Raw genomic sequence first — 22,177 nt, forward strand, 5'->3', positions numbered from 1 at the left:
TTTTCACAAGCTTTTAAACATAACTATATAATGAGTGAGTTAGGATGTAAATAGGTTAACTTTACATTAACTATAAACTACAATATAACAATCGCACTAGGGTATTACAATATTGTAATTATAAAAAAAATGCACGATTTACTTGAGTGGGTGTATGATGGTGAAGAGTTGTATTAGGTGAGTAAAGCTCACTGATGGTTATAGGAATACAACTACATCAAAAAAATTAGAAACCAAAACTACATATTTTTTAGAGTGAGTAGTTCAAGGGTCTTGATCCCCGTGGATATAGGTATGTAGGTAGGAAAAGTATGCCTCTAGTGTGAAGATGCCTTGGACATAGATTGGTAGCCTTGGACATAGCTAGGTAGCACTTAACCATGTATGTATGTATGTATGTATGGATGTGACTATTCTCTACTTAACAATGCCATCCACATTTTGTGGGGGGGCGGGTAGTTGACCTTACATCTTCTACAATACTTCATTTCTATTATTTTCTCTCTCTGAATGAAATGTATATAACTTTATCACTTGTAACTATAATTTCCAAATAGTACAAACCACAATAGTTTCTTGTAATTCTATGGTTCTCTTTGTAAGTTTATAAAATTGAAGTTTAAAAATTAATTGCATTTATGTACATCTTTTTCAAGTTTTATATTTCTCTTTTTTTTGACTCATAGTCCAACAATAATTTTTCAAAACATAAATTGACCAGTTGGAGATTGAGCCAAAAAATTGTAAGAATGATTGTGCCAAAAGAGCTAAAAAAAACATGATTGGTGTACAATAATCATCTTTTTACACTCTTTTTGGCACACTTGTTCTTACATTTTATGATTTCTAGTGAGAACAAAATTCCAAACTAATTAGGTAGGTGATCCAAAATTAAATCACAATTGGTTGAGGCATTTTAAATACCTTATTTCACATGTTATTGAATGTTATGTGCTTATGTGCTACTATTAATGAATGTTAAAGGATGAACTAATGTTAGCTGTTAGCTTTGGACATCATGAGATTATTTTATGTATTCTCATAATCATTTTTTACTTCATGTGATAATGAATGAATTCTATATTTTATTAATGAATGAATGGGAGATCTATCTCTTCTTAGGTACTCTTTCTAGGTTGTTATACCAGTTCTTAAGTGCATTCCCTTTATCTAGATGTTTTAACAAGTGGAAAGGTAATTCTTTGGGAGCTAAGAGCTTTATAGGTAGTAATTATAGAAACATCATGAATATCGACATCCTTGGAAATTCCAAACAAATCTTTCGTAAGGAGTTTCCAAATAGAAAGTTTGCTAGGATTCTCTACTTATGAAATTCACTCCCTTGTCCATAGATAATTGATTTTTTGTCTTGTCTTGTGATAAGACCTATTTCTTTATTTAATAATAATTATATAAAAAACATAGATTATAATTCTATATTGATTTTTTAATTATTAAATGAATGTATACCGCATAGACAATTCGTACATGTAATCTTTCTTGACCCAAGTGCATTATGAAATCTTCTAGAAATGTTTGACATTGTGACCAAAGAGATTCCTGAATTTACATTTCTTACCCATAAAATGCCACGACTTAGAGATTAATCAACATATTTCATTATGAATGTGCATTGCTAGTTGACAGGAATCATCAACTATTTGAAGGAGGAAAGATTATCCAAATTATAAACAACTACCTTATCAAAATTAAGATAATAAGAGCTCAGATATAAAGAAGAACATAAAGATAAATTAAGAAAGTTTAGATGTTTTTGATCTTGTACAATGTCAATCAATGTGGATTAAGTGAAAAGGGTGGTCAATATTTTATCCACATTCTGATTGTTGATGTCCATTTAATTTACTAGCTCTGAAAACCACTTTACCACTCGAAAATAGGAACTCTATTCATTTCCTCCTTTTTTCTACCAATTTTTAAGTATATTATAAAATTTTTGACAATATTTCTTTGAATGCTTTGTTAAGATGCATCTAATTTGCCCCCAAAGAAGAAACCCCATTAGATAATTTGTTGCCTAATAAGTTGAGACAAAGTTTTGCCAATGTAGGAATAAATGATATTTTCAATGGTGTGGAAAAATTGAGTCGATTTTTATTTGGCTTTGGCTAATACGAACTTTTATTTCAAATCTATGTTTTTTTCCGAATGCCATGATTTCAAACGAGAAAATCTAGCTGAAATATCATATAGAAATCGTAGAATATATCTAATTTTGTTAAGGAAAAAATTGTTCAACTTTTTAAAGAGTATTTGTATTTAATGATTTGTTTATTTTGCAATGGGGTTTGAAATATGTTTACATGTTTGTGCCTCTTAATTATAACTATTTTCCTATTTGCTCAAGAAATATGAGTTTTTGAAATTCCAATTTGACTTCAATTAGATTAAGGAAAATTAGTTAAGATAGTGTATTAACTATGTAGGAACATGTTGGGAAACTTAGTGGACTATGTTATTATTTGTTCTATGTTTGCCAGTAAATTTAACTAGAATGTTTGGATTTAGTAGACTTGGTATTTTATGCCTATCTTATTAAAGGTTTAAAAAAATTGTAGATAAATAACTTAATTTAAATTTTGTTAGTTTTGAATTCTATTAGCATACTCTCCCTGCAAGGATCCCAAGTATCTACTACTACTATTAATTTGGTCTAGTTGCTAATTACCTGGGTTGAATACAAATTCATGTAGAACTATCACTATATTAGGTACAATAAAATGAACAATTGGTTGTTCCCAACTACCAAGATCAAATACAGTTTTCCAAGGTGATAAAATTGCATATGCAAAATGCACCACTTGAATGCCAAGCATGTAGTGCATTCCCCAATTTATAATGAATGGTTGGATATAAAGGATCCATATGCTAACGCAACAATGGAAGCCAAGGATGTAACCATGTATGTATTGGCCTACTCTCCTTGCAAGGATCCCAAGTATATAATGTCATTGTTAATTTGGGTATCACTGTATGATCCAAAATGTAATGAATTAATGAAGCCAGTAGTAAATTCTCCCATGTCACTAGAAAACATAGCATAGGTTTAGGGTCCCTTGGCTCCTAGGAATTTGCAACATTTATTCTCATTGCTAGAAGAATAACTTCAGTAAAGAGTTGAGTGTAGGGAGTTGAAGAAGCAACAATTGCTTCTATGTAAATGCCATAATCATGAGGTACATTCCCTTGTAGAATCCATAACCCAATAAAATATATGTATATATCAACACAACTAATCAGCAACTAGATACATTTAACTAGGTTATGGCTTTTTTCTTTTTGAAAATATCTGTTATGATATGTTTTTGTAAAATTTCTTGCGAACTCTACCTATTTTTCTTTGGTCTGCATTTTTTTTGTGTAGCATCTTGAGGTAAGTCACTCAACACCTTAAAAAAGATCTCTCTCTATATATACATACATGCATACATACATGTATGTATGTATATATGTATGTATGCATGTATGTATGTATATATGTATGTATATATATGTATCTATATGTATGTATGTATGTATGCACCCTTGTGATCACTGTATTTTGTTGTCATGCCCTTGTGATCTCTACATCTTATTGTTGTGCCCTTGTGATCTTTGTATATGTATGTATATATGCATGTATCTTTGTATGTATGTATGTATATACATATGTATATGTATATGTATATATATGTGTGTCTATGTGTATGTATGTATGTATGTATGTATGTATGTATATAAATAGAGAGATCTTGGCACAGTAGAAAATAAATAAAACTCAATCAATAGGTAGCATGGTCATGTATTCAATGGAAACACCTATTAGTAAGTAGATTCATCTTTCTCTCTCTCATTTTTCATGTGTTTATTTCACTTGAACTATTATTTCTTAGGAGGAATTTTATAATATTGAATTCATTTTATGCAGGAGGCAATGAGGACATTCTTGGGTGTACCCGTGTGATGAATTTCTCATGAGAAATAAGGATGGAATTCCCTTGAGAGTATTAGGAGGTGATGAGGACATTCTAGGTACTTTAAAGATAAATCCTTTCTTAAATATTTTAGATGTGGTGGGGGGGGGGGGGGGGGGGGTGGTGGGGTGGGTGGGGGGAGGAAATGAGCTTCCACCTTCATGTGGTTGACCCTAATTAGTAGTGGATATTAAACTATTCGCAAAACCAAGTGAAGCTCAATAATAAGCTATGAGTGTATGACAACTAATTGTGTGAATCTCTTGTTCTTAGACATTGCAGAAGGATGCCATAGTTCAATATGAAATGTCAATTCATATGCATACAACATCAGGTGGAGCTGAAAAATGCAATAGGTTTGCATTTTTGTTAGAGGTCTTTAATCAGGTATTTTAAGTTATAGACCATCACAAACATTGTTCATGATGATGGTCTATAATTTTAAAAAATTAATAGACCTATTAAATAAATGTAATCGTGGTATATTTTATCATCTCTACTTATTGTCTATGCATTTGAATGTAGTTGCACATGCATTCTCAATTTAGAGCGGCAAAACCTTATTTTGGATGTGATGGAAAATGACATGCATCAAAAGATGGGAAAATGATGTCACTTTTGTAGGTTTGGAATCTTCTTTTGTATTTTAAACATTGATCATTTCTTAAAGATTTTAGATGTTAATAGGAAATTTAGATGTTGGGTGTGTTGGGGGGGGGGGGGACGGACCAAATGAGGTTCCACCTTCATGTGGTTGGCCCTGATTAGTAGAGAATATTAAACAATTCTTGAAACCAAGTGAAGCTCAATATTAACCTATGATTGCATCATAACTATTCAACATTTGTCGATTTTTTTTAAATTAATACAAAACATCGTCACAATTATGGTGGCTAGCCATTAATCCCACAACATTCTTGCTACATGCCTGTCTCAATTGTGATGAAGGTTTCCAATGGCTTGCGTCGGGACCCATAGCATATCTGTCTCAAAGATGTCACAATTGCAACAATGTCTTTGATAGATTTTTGCCAAAATTCTTACAAATGAAAATGAATAGTTTTCTAGAATGGTAGGCAAATTTATGACACCTATAGCCATCTCAATTGTGATGGTAACCTTTCCATCACAACTTGCAATGACAAAATTCTGACGCCCATCTGACGGGAGCCAATTCTGACTGATGTTAGTTGGGTGATGGGTTACTATCCTAATTGTGATGGCCTACTATTGCAATTTGGGTCTAGATATAGTAGTGTCTCATTATATAACAACCAAAAAGGCATAAATTTGACCAATTAAATTTTAGTCACATGGATCAAGGAAGAGAGAATCTCAACCTCTCACTAAGTTTGAATCAAAACCCTCCAATTTCCATGGGATTCCTTTAGTATGGGTAGAAAATGCTAGGGTATTTGATATATCAAGTATCTGATTTTCTTAGGTAATATTCTTTTTTTCTTTGGTATTATTAGGATTGGAGGGACAAATTCAACATAATTTCTAAAAAACTTTTGGACATTTTTGGATTTATTTTCTTTCACATCGCTACTTTTTATCCTACATGATCTTGCACATACTCTTTTGTGCCATTTTAGACATGTGTGTGATTCATGCATAAATAAGTGAATATTCCATTCATTCTCGGTAGATATTTTGTAACTCAACATTCTTTCCTACTTGGTTAACCTTGAATCACTTGATGATGTATATACTTAGTGTATGCAAACTTGGTCAGTATATACTACACTCAATATAACTACTTCATGCTTTCACTTTTGTCTATTATTAACCCTATCAATGTATCATGGTTTGATAGTAGTATTCATTGACCAATAGCACATCATTGCAATTGCGATGGTTGGCCATCAATCCCACAATATTCCTACCACATGCCTATCCCAAGCTTGAAAGAGTTTTATGATAGCTTGCTATGGGACCCATAACATATCTATCACAAAGATGTTGTAATTGTAATGGTGTCTTCAAAATATTTCTATCATAATTCTTATGGTGAAAATGAATGGTTTTCCAAAATGGTAGGCCAATTTATGATACCTGTAACCATCTTAATTGCAATGATAACCCTTGTCATCACAACTTGTTAAAATAAAAGTTTGATGATGTCCAATATGAGCCAATTCTGACTGATGTCAGTTGAGTGACGGGTCATTGTCATAATTGTGACAACTTGTCATGGAAATTTGGGTCCAAATATAGTAGTCTCTCTTTATATAACAACCAAAAAGGCATAATGTTGACCAATTAAATTTTAGTCACATGGATCAAGGAAGAGAGAATCTCAACCTCTCACTAAGTTTGAATCAAAAACCTCCAATTTCCATGGGATTCCTCTAGTATGGGCAACAAAGGCTAGGATATCTGATATATTAGGTATGCAATTTTCTTAGGTAATATAGTTTTTTCTTTGGTATTAGGATTGGAGAGACAAATTCAACACAATTTCTAAAGCACTTTTAGACATTTTTGGATTTGTTTTCTTTTTGACATTGCTGCTTTTTGGCCTAACATGATCCCACACATACCCTTCTATGCCATTTCAGACAAGTGTGATTTCTACACAAATCAGTGAATATTCCATTCATTCTTGGTAGTTACGTTGTAACTTGGCATTTTTTCCTACTTAGTTAACCATGAATCACTTGGTGACATGTATACTTGGTGTATATAGACTTGGTCAATATATACTACACTTAATATAACTACTTCATGCTTTCACTTTTGTCTATTATTAACCCTATCAATGTCTCATGGTTTGGTAGTAGTACTCACTGACCAATACCTTCTTATCTCATTAACTAGTTTTTGAAACTAATTCGCAATATGAATGTTCATAGGAGTAACATAAGTCTCCAAAAAATTGCTTAAAATGTTGTGCCATTAGTACCATTAATGCCTTCCTTAAAACCATCAACTTGTTGTGTTGTAAATAATAATATAGACACTCATTACACCTATCAAATTAGCAATGAAATTGTCTCCTTTCCAAATGGAGCCAATATGTTATCAATCCAAATATTTTAAAATGTTTTGAATCTAAATATTTTTTTCAAACGGTACTAAAGTCCTCAAAAAGTTCCAACTTGTCATGCAATAGTCCCATCACCCTAACCTTGAAGAGCTTATCAACCAATGAGTCAACATGTTTAAAAACATGGGAAAGTCTAAATTTTTCCACTTCCCCCACTGGTGTATGATTTTTCCTAATATATTTGTTGAAGTTCCAATTATCCATTTCCCCTTTGAGGATTTTTTTGATTACAATCTATGAATTCCCTTCAAGATGAAGCTTATACACCCCAATTTTGATACCCATTAAAATTGCATCAACTATTGCCAAAAATTATGCTTTATTATTAGTCTCATCTTCCACCCACTTTTCTCCAATTTCTATGATACTTCCTTTTGCATTCCTTCCAATAATCCATATTCTAGAGAGGCATGGATTCCCCTTTGAGGTTCCATCAAAATTAATCTTGATCCACCTAGAATTTAGGGGAACTCAACTAGCTTTCATTATTTCCTTCAAATTTAGAAGAGGATAATCACTCTTAGGCCCATTAATAGGCTACACATTCTCAACTATATTAATAGTATAATTAACCTCTTTTATTTTCTCATCATAATCAATGTTTAGAGGAACAAACAGTTTCTCAACAATATTAGCTCAATGAAATGGAGAATGATTATTATAGGTTGGAAAATTATGATTAGGAGGTGCAACTGATTTTTTTTCATGATTAAAATTAATATATATGCATTAGAATAAATAAGGTCTTGCACTACATTCTTCAAAGTACATGTTGTAGTATCATGGCTAGGTTCACAATGGAATTAACATAAATTTTTGGGATTTGTACTATATTAAAAGTTAGCACCCACTAATTTGGAAGGTCTATAGACTTTTTAGGTGCTATTTAGTGATCTCATAGATTAAGGATGCATTTATGCTTGAATATTCCCCTTTTTTGAGTTCCTTCCCATTTTTTACTCTTATTTTTTTCATGCCCAAGATCTTGGAGGATATCCTATTGTGAAAAACCCTTAGGTAAGGGTTGAAGTCTTCCCTTACCCCAAGTAAGGGGTGAGGTTATTCCTTACACCTTAGGTAAGGGTCAAATTCATCCCTTACCCTAGGTTCTTTTACTTAAACCTCAAGCTCATTTTAGGGTTTTTAATCTTTTACCATCTAAGTGGATAGTCAGCTCTTTTAATTTTGAAAAAAAATGCTATAAAAGGAGGCTTACTCACGTCATTTTATCATCCATTATTCACTTCCATATTTTGTGCAAGCAAGCTACAAATTATAAGAGAAATCAATATTTTCATGAGCAAGAATACATTCAAGTCATCATTTACAACTAAACTTTCAAGGTGCATTAAGGATTTCAGGAGAATTATGAAAGTATTAGAGAAGTCCCTCATTCCGTGTCATGAATCATGCATATTCTTTTACAGATATTGTAGACACCTAAATTTGATCATGTAAATTTGTAATCAAATTTAGTCATCTTCTATAGCATATTTTAATTAAATATTAAATAAATTTAATGCTATCTCCTAATTAATTAAATATAACCCAATTAATAAATTAACATACAAACAATAGTCTAACGTATTAATAAAACCCCCTTCCTCTATTAAATTAAATAAATGCAAAACCCATTTAATTTAATCTCCAAAACTCCTCTCTATTTAATTAACTAAATTAATTAAATTCCTTCACCCACAAACTCATCCTCTAAACCAACAGTTACCCAAACTCAACTCATGCACCAATAATTCATCTTTTAATTAAATAATTTATTTATTTAATTAAATCTCATGCATCAATAATTCCTCTTTTAATTAAACAATTCATTTATTTAATAAAATTTCATGCATCCAATATTCCTCTTTTAATTAAATAATTCATTTATTTAATTAAATTTCATGCACCAATAATTCCTCTTTTAATAAAATAATTCATGTATTTAATTAAATTCCATGAACCAATAATTTCTCTTTTAATTAAATTATTTATTTATTTAATTAAGCTCACCCACCAACCTTTCTCTAACAAATCCATCCACCTCACACATCATCTAGTTAACTGATCCGCCTCACCCACCTTAATTGAAACACATCACCTCTTCTTCCATGTCTAAAATCCCTCTCCATATCACTTGCACAAATTAAGGCATGATTTATTCCGTCTGACTCAAGCCCAAGTCCACTCTTGTAGTGCCTACCCCTTGGTCACATTTCTGTTATCATTGCCGAACTCTTTTAGGGCTAGTTTTATGTTGCTTGTTAGCAACATTATTTTGAGACTATCAGATATTGTGCTATGGATTCAGTTGATATGTGATGCAATTACTTAGACTCTACATTTCATGTATACATGATGATTATTACATTATTTCTAGTTATTGATGATGATTAGTTAGATGGTTTATTATCACATGTGTTTTCTTATGGATACTTACCCCATACTTGCATGTGTATGGTGTGTGTGTTTGTTCTTGGATGGTGTTTCTGATGTGGTTAAGGAAGGGAGTCGTAGTCACCTATTAGTCAAGATCTAAGTGATGCACCACTTTTTGCCATTACCTGTTTAGCTTAGCATATATATATATATATATATATATATATATATATATGTATATGTATATGTATATGTATATGTATATGTATATGTATATGTATATGTATATGTATATGTATATGTATATATATATATATAGTATGTACATGCATGTTTTTAATGTAGGTTGCAAGTATGGGGTATTGACTTCCTTGAATTGCTAGGATGAGCGTACACTATCACATTATCTCAATGGTAAGAGAGGGGAGATAAATTCTCAAGTCCAAGTCCCAACCCTTTAAGCCATTTGTTCTAATTGAAAATTAGGACAAGTATCTGAGTTGAGTACCCTCCGAATACGTTGGATGATGTAATTCGTGATATTAACCCTTTTGGTTTGATTTTGTATGTGTTTTACTTTGATGGGTTTTTGTATTTTACTTTATGAGTTCTTGGTGTATTTTCTATTAATTAGTCTAATTAAAAAATTTAATTAATGATCTAATTAAATGAAAAATTAATATGATATTTTAATATTTATTTTTATTTAATTAATTAGAAAATTAATTAAATAAAAATAATTAAATTTGAAGATAAAAGTTATAAGTTTAAATTTGGAACGTGATAATATTTATTTAATATAATAATAATATATTTAGATTTCATTTTTAAATAAATGCTAAATAATATTATTATTTAAGTTAATAAAAAATTTATCAATTAAGTTTCAAAAATAAATTTAAAAGTGGTAAAGATATTAAAATTATTAAAAGATTCTAGATCACGTGATGCGTGCATGTGATTAAAATATATTAAGATAAAACAAGTGGATTTAATAAAGTGAGTGCATGAGATTTGAAATTAATAAATTAATAAAAATAAATAAAGAGAATATTGAATAAATTAATGTGCATTATATTTATTCACATAGGAGTATGCAAGCTTTTGTGAGTTGTCATGTTGACAACATAGGAGTTTGCACTCTAATTATGCAGGTGTTGTCTACACTTAGGAGTTAGCATATTATTTGAGCACATGGTGTCTACAACATTCTAGATACCTCATCATGTTTATCTTCTTATTGTGGAAGTTATGTGCTTAGTTGTCATGCTTATCTCCTAGTTCTTTCTAGACACTTTCTAGATGCATCTTAGAGGCCTTTATATAGAGGCTCTCCTAGTGTGATTGTACAAGCTTACATGCATTCGAGAAGCTCATATGCTTCTACATCCTCAAATGCTTCTACACGCACTTCTAGTCATTTGGGAGTTTCGGTTCTTGGAGGAATTACGAATGTTAGAGAAGGAAGGAATTTTCAAAAAGAAGAAGGTTCTGAGAGGAGGAGCTTCTCTACAATTTTCTATGGCATAACAAATTAGCATCAGTGTCTAGGTAGGCACTCATGATTATTTCACATATTTTATTACGCTCTTTCTTTTCCTGTCTTCATCGTGTCTATTATATGTGTCTGAATAATTCTTTATGAATGAATCTTCAATTTTGTAATTTGGAATTCGAGCATGCATATTGTTTCATCTAGTTATGGGAACTAAAAATATTATTGCAATCTTCCCTTAGTAGAGTCAAGATTTGGGAATTGATTCGGTTTTGGGTTTGAATTAAAATAGAATCTTATTATTATGCATTAGTTTTATATGATTTATTAACCAATATAATTTAATTAAGATTAGTTAATAGTAGAAGAAGTGTAATTAATTATTAGTCAATTTAAGTAAATGGATTTTTAAATGAGGGCAAATTAAAAGAAAAGAGATATTAATAAGTGTTTAGTGGAATTAAATAATTGAATTATTAATGAGATTGATTATACTTAAAATCAATGAGGATTATTTTAAATAGATGATTGTCCTTGAAGTGTTTTAAGGAAATTGTAAACTAATTATTTGAAAGTTGATAAGTATTATTCTAATGTTTTGAATAATGGGAATGATTTTATCTAAAAGTCAATGGGAACTAGTTCAATGATTTAAATAAGTAAATAATTATCTTATGATTATTTTAGAAAATTGTTTTAAAATAATGGAAGGATAATTCTATGTTTTATTCAAAATAAATAAATGAGTTGAGTTGTAGATTAAATGAAAAATCTTATACTCTTGAAATATACTTGAAACAAAATCAAAAACCTCATATTTGGCTTAATCATGTGATTGCAAAAGCAAACCAAAACATGTGTTTGTATCTTGTTATTTATGCTATCCATGTTTGGGGTTTGGGTGGTCTTAGAGTGTTAACTAGTTAGGATGTCCACCAGAGGCTTGGGAGTTATGCGAATGTGATGGCATGTTGATGTTATTTGGTCTCGATTCTTTTAAAACCCAACCATGGTAATGTGATGGTATGCTCTATGAAATGTTTGTATTTACTGATTGTTATTACTTTTCGGTCTTCTTGTGTGAAGCTAAGGTTTATGTATTTGAGATACTTGACATAACCATTTTTGAGTCATCAATTAGTTATACTTGGGCTACTTTCTAGTTGCCTTAATGGGATTAAAGTGTTTATTTTGATCTTGATGATGTCATGTTGTGACATGTTTTGATTCGACCATTTTTGGAATATTTGATCAGTATTACTTTGAGATACTTTTTGGTTGCTTGTTGAGAACCAATGGATATTGTAATTATCAGTGATACCTTCAGTTGCCAATAGAGAACTATTGTGGTCATGATTATTAATGGATGCTTTTCAGTTGCTCATGGAGATTTGATGCTTTTATTGTGGATTATTTTTTGGTATTTTTCCAATCGCTTGTATAGGACTATGGTGATTTTGTGATTTATGATTCCATGAGCTTAGGGTAGGTTATCTACTTGTAGTTTCAGGAAATGACTTGCAAGGGGGGCCGGGGCCATAAGTGGCTGCTAGGGTAACTCATTGTAAGTTATTTAATAAGTGAAAACATTTACACCAAATGGGGATTGAATGAACCTAATAAGATAATTGTATGTTCTCACCCATGCCTCGTGTGCTAGTACAAACTAGGATGGGAGTAGAGAGAATGCTTAGTTGCGACCTTGCATTCCATAGTATGCCTCGTTAGTATGAGAGGATACTAGTGGCTACATAGGGATCACTAGGGGGTCGGGGTCTATTGAGAGACTACCAGGGAAACTCTAGCATGATCCATGTGATGATACTTTCCTGCTTACATAGTAGGTTTCCTACATGTCTTTGTTGTGCCTCTAGGATTAGATGTCAGTTCGTGTTGGAACCTTTGAGTTAGTATAATTCTAGGATTTCTGGATTTAGAGAGTATTTATGATATGTGATTTTGATAACCTGTTGGGACTTGAGATTATCTCCTTAGCACAGCGGGAGTGGACCATTTAGGTTCCACGTGGTCGGGTGGTAGTGCTTTTTCACTCTTACCATTTGAGATCCATTCATAGACACTGTGGTTGGAGCATTCTTGGTTGGTATTTATCTTTATTCTATTCTTGGATCATTATGATAGATGATATACCTTATGATGGATGTATTTACTGGTATGTTTCTTATATTGATGATTTGCATATGTTAGATGATGTTATCTTATGGTTTATTTTGTCTGTTAGATATGTTTCTACATATGATGTAGTATGATTTAGGAGTGACATTCCTACTATGATAATACCAATGATCCCTTTAGTGATTTGGAATGTTACGCACGGAGGGATGGCTAGGATCCACAATGGTCTAATGATGCTATTTATAGTTGGGAGGAACCATGCACTTAGTTAATTATGTTTGATGATTTATGGTTATGATGATGTATCATGTATGGTTTGTGGTTTCATTTATGTTACTGCATCATAGATTAGAGTTAGTATGATGATGTACTTTATTTCACATATGTATATTCTTTTAAGCCTTTCATACCCTATGGCATGTATAGTGGATGATTGAGCAATCAAAAATGTAATTTAGGAATGTTGGACTTTTCATTACTATTTCATGTGGATGTAGTATTACATGGATTCATTAATAGTTAATTTAGATGTGATTCAACGTTAAGGGATCCTTAAAGAATGTAATCTGTTATGTATGTTATGTTTACTTTTACTTGAATCGTTGCTATTGCTTCCGTTATTATGTATAAGTTGTAAATGGTTTTTACTTTCATGTATTAAAAAAAAATGCTACCAAACTTAGAGAAAATTTAGGTTAATTCTTTGGATCTCTTGGTGGGGCATTACAACTCTCATGCTACATCTCCCTCATCCACCTCTAAACATAGAAGTCCACCTATCGCAGTCAACCAAAGCCTATCTCATAGCTCATTTAGTTAACTATCCACCAGGAATTCTTATCTCCTCCTCATTCTCCTCATAAATCATTTGCCTTTTGAGTAGAATTATTATACCATTTTGAGAGATAATTACTTTCAAAGCACTATTTTGTGATATTTAGATTTCCACGAATCCATCTTTTACCAATTTTTTCTTCAGAAAGTCTTTATGTGAGATCCCATGTTACTATAGTGCTATCCTTAGAATTCTTGGTTGTTATTGAATCTAGGTGCTAGGTACTACCGATAAGTCCTTACATGATACATATTTCCTCTTGTCAGACTTGGGTCTTTTAGTATCAAGTCCTATCAATCTCTTTAGCACATAGTTTATTCTTTATCAATTTACTCTTTCTTTTGATGTTGGATTTCAATTTTGGTTCTTGATTATCTTTTCTAAGCAATATGGTTATCCCCTCCTCAAGGTTGCAATGATCATTCATATCATGGTGTATTCTGAATGGGGCAATAAAAGAACAAAGTCTTGATCAATCTTTCATTGGTCCCATCATATATAGCCTAGTCTTATGTCAATCCACTTTGATTAGGTCCTTTAGCTCTCACCACTCCACATAGAAAAAAGTCCTTATGTGTAATCCTTTATCACTAAAGTGCTATCCTTAGAAGTTTTGGCTGATTTTTACTCTAGGTTCTATGTGCTACAGACAAGTCCTTTTAGGATACATCTTTCCTCTCATCAGACTTGGGTCCATCAGTATTGAGTCCTATCAATCAGTATTGAGTCCTATCAATCTCTATCACATGGTTATTTTTTGTCAATTTTCTCTTCCTTTTGATGTTGGATTTCAATTTTGGTTCTTGATTATCTTTTCCAAGTATTTTGGTTATCCCCTCCTGAAGGTCATCACAATCATTCATATCATGGCATGCTGTGAATGGGGCAATCAATGAACAAGGTATTGATATGTCTTTCATTTTTCCTTTTCAGCCTATGAGTTAGTTGAGTATAACCCTTGCATATCCAAACATCTGATCATTTATGATTACATGGTGCACTTGAGAAATATTGCTTATTTGTGGGTTATCCAGTGTTGTTTTCACTCTAATTCCCATTGAATTTCATTTGTGATGTTGGGGCAATCTTTGCAAGTTTTTTTTGAGTTAGTCCTATGCAAAAATAGTGACAAGACCTTGATGTTCTTGGTAACCTTGGAAAGTCCTTGGTATTGCTATATTAAATTAAATGCCCACCTACATGATGATTCTCCTCATGAAAATTCCACATTTGAAGCTTCAAATGGATTCCATCTCATCCCCCCCATTTCACAACAAGGAAATAACAAGAAGAGTCATTGTTTATCCTTATCAAAATAATCTTATCAACATCTATCCTACATCATTATGCTATCTTGAAACCTATCCAAAAATCTTAAAAAAATCCTACAGTTTCCAAAATCCCACCCATTCATCCACCATATTCCAAGGGTTCAATTTAAAAAGAAAATTCCCTCATGTACTTCATCCTACCTCAAAAATTTGTTAATTTGTACAAGTAATCTCCCATTGTACTCCTGCAATGAAAGTATGAACCACTTTTAAACCTCTTTCATCCTTTGTCTATCCTTCATCTAACCCCATTTTTTTTCTTTTTGAGATGTTGTCTAGTCTTGTTCTCTCCCTACCACCTTCTTGAGGGGGCATCATACAATACAATCTTTTATCAAGACAAGGGAAATCTAATTCCTTTATAACCTTCTTCATATCATCTATTATTTAAAAAAGTCTTCGAAATAGTATTGTATCAATTCTATATCGAAGAGGGACAAAATGTAGACAACTAAATCTAATCACATAAATTTGTAATCAAATTTAGTCATCTTCTAAAGTATATTTTAATTAAATATTAAATTATTTTAGGGCTATCTTCTGATTAATTAATTATATTTTAATTAATAGATTAATAGACAACCAACAGTCTAATTTATTAATAAAATCCCCCTTCCTCTATTAAATAATAAATACAAAACTCATTTAATTTAATCTCCAAACCCCCTCTCTATTTAATTAATTAACTTAATTAAATTCCTCCACCCACAAACTCATCCTCTAAACCAATAGTTACCCAAACTTAACTTATGCACTAATAATTCATCGTTTAATTAAATAATTCATTTATTTAATGACATGCACCAATAATTCTTCTTTTAATTAATTAATGCATTTATTTAATTAAATTTCATGCACCAATAATTCCTCTTTTAATTAAATAATTTATTTGTTTAATTAAATCTCATACACCAAATATTCCTCTTTTAATTAAATAATTTATTTGTTTAATTAAATTTCATGCACAAAATAATTCCTCTTTAAATAAAATAATTCATGTATTTAATTAATCTCCATGCACCAATAATTTATCTTTTAATTAAACAACCCATTTATTTTACTAAGCTCACCCACTAACCTTTTCTCTAACAAATCCATCCATCTCACACATCATCTATTTGACTAATCCATCTCACCCACCTTAATGGAAACACATCACCTCCTCTTCCATGTCTAAAATCCCTCTCTAGATCACTTGCACAAATTAAGGCACATTTTATTCCCTCTAAATCAAGCCCAACCATGCCACATCTCCCTCATACACCTTTAAACACAAAAATCCATCTCCTCAACCTATCTCAATCAACTGAAGCCTATCTCACTCCTCACTTAGTTAACTATCCATCAGGAATTCTTATCTCCTTCTCACCCAACTACTTATAAATTGAACCCTTTTATCCTCACAAATCATCCACCTTCTGAGTAGAATTATTATACTATTTTGAGAGCTAATTACATTCAAAGTGCTATTTGACAATATTTAATTTTTCATATAGCCATCCATGATCATCCATTGTTGAAACATTGAGCATACAATTGAGCACACATCAAGGAGGCTACAAAGGTATTCAGGTTTACATTCTCATTGTTTGGGTTTACTTACTGGTATATCATATATGTTTGTTAATTGATTTAGTTTGTTAGATGTTTGGCTTTGGCTTTATATCTTTTGCATCTAGATTCTAATGAATACAGATATAACTTTTTTCTTTATTGGAGATATCCAAGTTGGTCATGATGGAAGGAGATCTACATTAATCAACATTGCAAAACGTTCAGCTTTCAAGAATTAAAGAGAATACTTACATCCATTGATCTATAATTCAACATTTGTATATCTATTGCATTTGTGGAGATATTCTAAATTATCATTATATATATATATATATATATATATATATATATATATATATATATATATATATATATGTTAATACATATTTGTTAATAGCCAATCCAAATTCATTCGTAGAAATTTGATAATTAAGGTGAATATTTACATTTATCAGACTTTTATATTCTTTCTTATTTCAAGGTTAATTCTTATATGGGGGATTGACCAAGGCAATTCCTCTAACAGCAATACAAAATACCATTTTTTTGTGTGTCAGAACATATTTGTAGGTTTTTTGGAGCAACATATTTGGATTGAAAATCTTGGATTTATGCTTTCTTTTGGAGTTCTTTATATGCAATTTTTCAACGTAGGAAGGTTCAATGAAATTTTTAGCCCTTACCAAGTCATACATTATCTTAACTCATCCCTTATCCTTAGGTTTTCATTGTATGTATAAATTAGTGACAATACATAAACAATCAATCTAAGCTAACAAATGCATATCCAATGAAGGATTACAATTCAAAATGGAATATTTACCTTTCCTTGCTAGTTGTAATATGCCTCCATTGTCCTCCTAAACTTGAGTTTCTTGATTCATGAGCCCTTAAATTTTGATCACCTCCCTTCTTCAAGAAGCTTCAAGGTTTTGGAGATTTGTGAGCTTCAATGCAATATTCTATCCAAATGATCCTATAATGCTAATGTAAATGATAAAGATGCATGGATGAGAAAACTAAGATTCTAATGGGGATTGGATTAACAACTATGGAATTGATGGATAATTGCTTCATTTTTGCCCCAATTACTAAATTCTAATTGTGTACACATTCTCAGCATTGCAATTGTAAGTACACTCATATTCCTATGTGAGGGAATGAGGGTCCCTTTTATACACTTTAGGAGGACCCTAGCCTAGGTGAAAACATCTAATGGTAAAGAGATAATCTAGGACACATGGACAAGTGACGATTCTACAGTAGTTAGTCAACCATAATATAGATCCATGATTAGTAGTTTTCTCTATTTAACAACCTCAAGGCCTGATCTAATGTAGGATGTATGTATGGTTTCTCAATATCAATCTACACCTAGGAAATCACCTCACAATGTAGTTAAAATAATTTTCACTTATATTCAAGGGACACTTGATTATGGTTTGTGGTTTCCACATAGTGTTGATTTTCTTTGATTGGTTATACTAATGTAGATTAGGGAGGTTGTTTTGATGACAAGAAAAGCACCAGTGGTGTTGCGTTCTTTCTTGGTGATAGGTTAGTTACTTGGAATAGCAAAAAGAAAGGATGTATTACATTGTCCACATGTGAATGTGAATATATTGTTGACACTGCATGTTATACTCAATTGATTTTTATGGCATATTAGTTATCAGATTTGGGCATTTAGATATCAAAGCCTATTTCAATCATGTGTGATAACATTGGTGCTATTCATTTAAGTAAAAATAAAAATGTTCACTCAAGAAAAAAGAATATTTCCACAAAGCTTGACTTTCTTAAGGATAAAGTCCTTGACAATGAATTTCAATTAGTCTATGTTTCTACTCAGACTCAAGTGGTTGGCATCTTCACAAAAGCCCTACCAAGAGAAACTTTTGAATGGTTTTGAACACAATTGGGAGTTATTTTTCAATCCTTGTTGCATTGATTCTCTATATTCTGGGGGAGTCTATTTCTTAGTTTTTGACTCCTACAAACAATCATTCATTTTATTAAAAGTAGTTGTTATTATTGTGTGTCCTTGATGCAAAATGGGGGAGAAATAATTTCTTTTTCAATACTATCTCTAGACATTTTTTCAGTGATTCAATGTGTGATTTAGCATCTTTGATTTCAATATGATTCAGTTCAGTGATATCATAGTTGTTTCAATTGGTTCAGTATTGTAATTGGATTATAGAATGAACAGGTACAAGTACATGTTTTCTACATGTATGGGTGATCTACATGATAAACTCTTAGTATTTAAGGTATATATTTTTTTGGCATTTATCATTTCATTTTTTATTAGTTTATATATCATAATCAATATTTTCAAATGTAAGTGGATGATATGCTTATCATGTACACAAAAAAGTATATGCATAAAATAATTTCTTACACACACATATGGTTATTTTTTATTCATTTATATATGCATGTGCTATGATGTACGAAGGGAAGAAAAATGCTATTTCTTTAAGGAAAATGTGGGAGTTTGTTGACAATAATGTTGTCCTTGATGCAAATAACATGAAAAAGGTGGCAACATAGATGTGTTTGAAAAGTCAATATTCCTTAGCAGTCGTGTTTTGTTAAAATGGAAAAGTTAACAATAAAATATGGTGTAATGTCTTTGACTACAATAACGTGGCTATTTAATATGTTATTATTATGCTTATTTGTTTGGAATATTTTCATATTCATGTTGTATATTCACTCTAATCATCATAGCAGTGGTTAAGTTTAAAGAGGACAATGGTTATACCTCTTAGTGAACATATTGCCACCTCTTGAGAGTGTATGGTAGATTTGAGAGACTTATGCAATTTGGTTAATAATCACATCGAAAAGGGCATCAAAAAAATTTCTTTCAGCTTCTTTGTTCTCCAAGAAAAATCGTACCTTATTGTAGGTCGCCACTATGATTCTTTGATCGTAAATTTAGAAATGGTTTTTTCGAGCTGGTTGATGGTTTTTTGATATATCAATCACCTTGTAATTACGATTCCCTTGATACTCATTTTGCTATAGTCAAGTTGTGTTCATCAAGTTTTAAGGCAGTCATCATGGAAATTTGTTTGAGAGTAAAGTTGAAGATTTCTTTGTGGGTTTCTAATATGTTGCATAGTAATAGAAGCCAATGTTAATGACACTATTATATTAAGGTAAAATGATCAAGTTTTTACAAAACATCATGGTTTTTTATATGCTCTTGGTTGATAAAGATTAATAGCATCATTTCATCTTATCTCCATGATTGATATATTGTTTCTCACTCTTCGTATTTGTATGTGAATCTCCACTGCATATTTTGTGAGAGTTTGAAGCAAATAAAGTGCAGAGGTGTTTTTTTGTCTCTCTCAACAAAGTGTTAATAAAAGAGGTAACTATTATATTTCATAGTTGCATGTATGTTGCCTTTCATCTCTTTTGTAAAAGTTGATGAAAATGAAAATGGTGTTAGGGTTTTTCATTTTGGAATGGATTCTAATATCAGTAAAGGATGTTAAATCTTTTCTAAGGATTAAAAAATAAGTTTATTCTTCTTTAGATGTCATGCATTGTTTTGTAAATACATTAGTATCGAGGGTTTAATATCGGTTCATAATAACTAAACAAAATCTACCTTGGTATGAAGAAGCAAAGATATAAGCACAAATTTATTTTTTATGGTTGACAATTATAGTTTTATTAACCAACATCATGTTAAGATAGGTTTTTTATCAATGCATTCATGATGATGTTGTTTATCATCAAAATGGACAACAAATGAAATTATTTATTTTCCCAGAAAAGTAAAGATGATTCAATTTTTCTTTCTTTATCAAAGTCTTTAACAGTTCACATGTGGAAATGATTGTCAACACAACTTCTCTGAACTTGATCAAGAAGAGTGTTTCCTTCAGATCTTTAAACCCTAACAGAGGGCATGGAAACTATTCTTGAGTATCTGGTTATCAAACTGATTGTGGTTTAGCTATATTGTTGTGACTAATATTAATTCACTACATGTAATATTTCTAAAGTACATCCCTCTACAAGGGAGTATGATTGTGTGTCGATGATGAAGTGTGAAAAGGGATACACAATTTTTGATCTTAGATTGGTTTTGACAAGTGAGTGTCAACACACTTAAGCCATTTACTTAGTTCATGCCAAACTAGAAATACATGTCAAGAACAACATGTAAATATTAGACCATGCCAAGTTGCAATGAGTGTCAAGTCACTCATGTGCTGAGTCACTCAAGTTCCAAGAAGATAGACCACGTTGAGAAATTTAGGAGCCAAGTAAATAGTGGATGCCAAGCAGTGTAGGTGCCGAGTCAGAGCATAAATACAATACATGTCAAGCATCAGTGATTTCATATGTTGAGTGACACCGTTTTGACATATTTGTTTGTAATGGTACAAACAACTATGTAAACTAATTTTGAGCCGACTTGAGGATAGATTATGATCTTTTGGAGATAAGGGCATATCTATATTTGGATTCCATATGCAATTACATGTAGTTGATCATAAAATGAGAAGGTTTAAGTGGCAATATGGATGAATCTTAGTCGTAGATTCATACCTAACACTAAGCTACCTAAGTCTTCTTATGGAGGATGAAGCCCTAAACTCTTTATGGGAGAGTGATCGAATTGGAGGAGCGAACAAGATAGTTTGTAGAGTAGTCAAGGTGACTTAGAATTAAGAAGTGAATTGCAAAATTAGTTAGGAAGAATAGAGGATAGAGAGAATGATACAACATTGAGAAATTTGATCATGAAGGATTAATTAGACATTGTGTAGAGGTGATCTTTCATCAGGAAAGCAAGTGCCAATTGTAGGATCTATGCTAAAACATTTTAACAAGTGATTTTAGTCAAATCTCTTAAGCAAACTAGTCCTAACAGATTGTATGAAATCCTTTAATAGGGTGCTTATTAGTTGTAAGTTGAAGTCCTCTAACAAGGCACACTTCTAACAGGTTGTTGAAATTCTCTAACAAGGTGAGACCTAACTGTCTTTGTAAGCCTTTAATAGGGCAGACCTTTCATAGGGTAGACCATGATTCATGGTCAAATCATTGTAACTTTATTTGGGTACACTTTAGAACTACAGTAGTGAAGATTTTTGGGTGTCATCCCCACCCCAGTTTTACCTTCTCACTTGGAGGGTTTCTGGGTAATCATATCTGGTGTTATGTTTGTGATTGCTTACATGTTTACATGATATAGATGCATATGCTTTACATATTATTTTAGTTTACATATTGAATGTACATGATGAATGTCAAAAGTTTACTCCTTCCGCTTGTAATTCCAACAATTAGTATTAGAGCCTAGTTCTCTAAAAAAGAAGCTTTGCAGCTTTGAGGAAAGATCTTGAAATGGAAGTCTACAAGTTGGGAAAGACTATTGAAAACTAGGAC

The sequence above is a fragment of the Cupressus sempervirens genome, chromosome 5, assembly GCF_028749045.1.
Source record: "Cupressus sempervirens isolate cs-2001-9-10 chromosome 5, ASM2874904v1, whole genome shotgun sequence".
Taxonomy (NCBI): domain Eukaryota; kingdom Viridiplantae; phylum Streptophyta; class Pinopsida; order Cupressales; family Cupressaceae; genus Cupressus; species Cupressus sempervirens.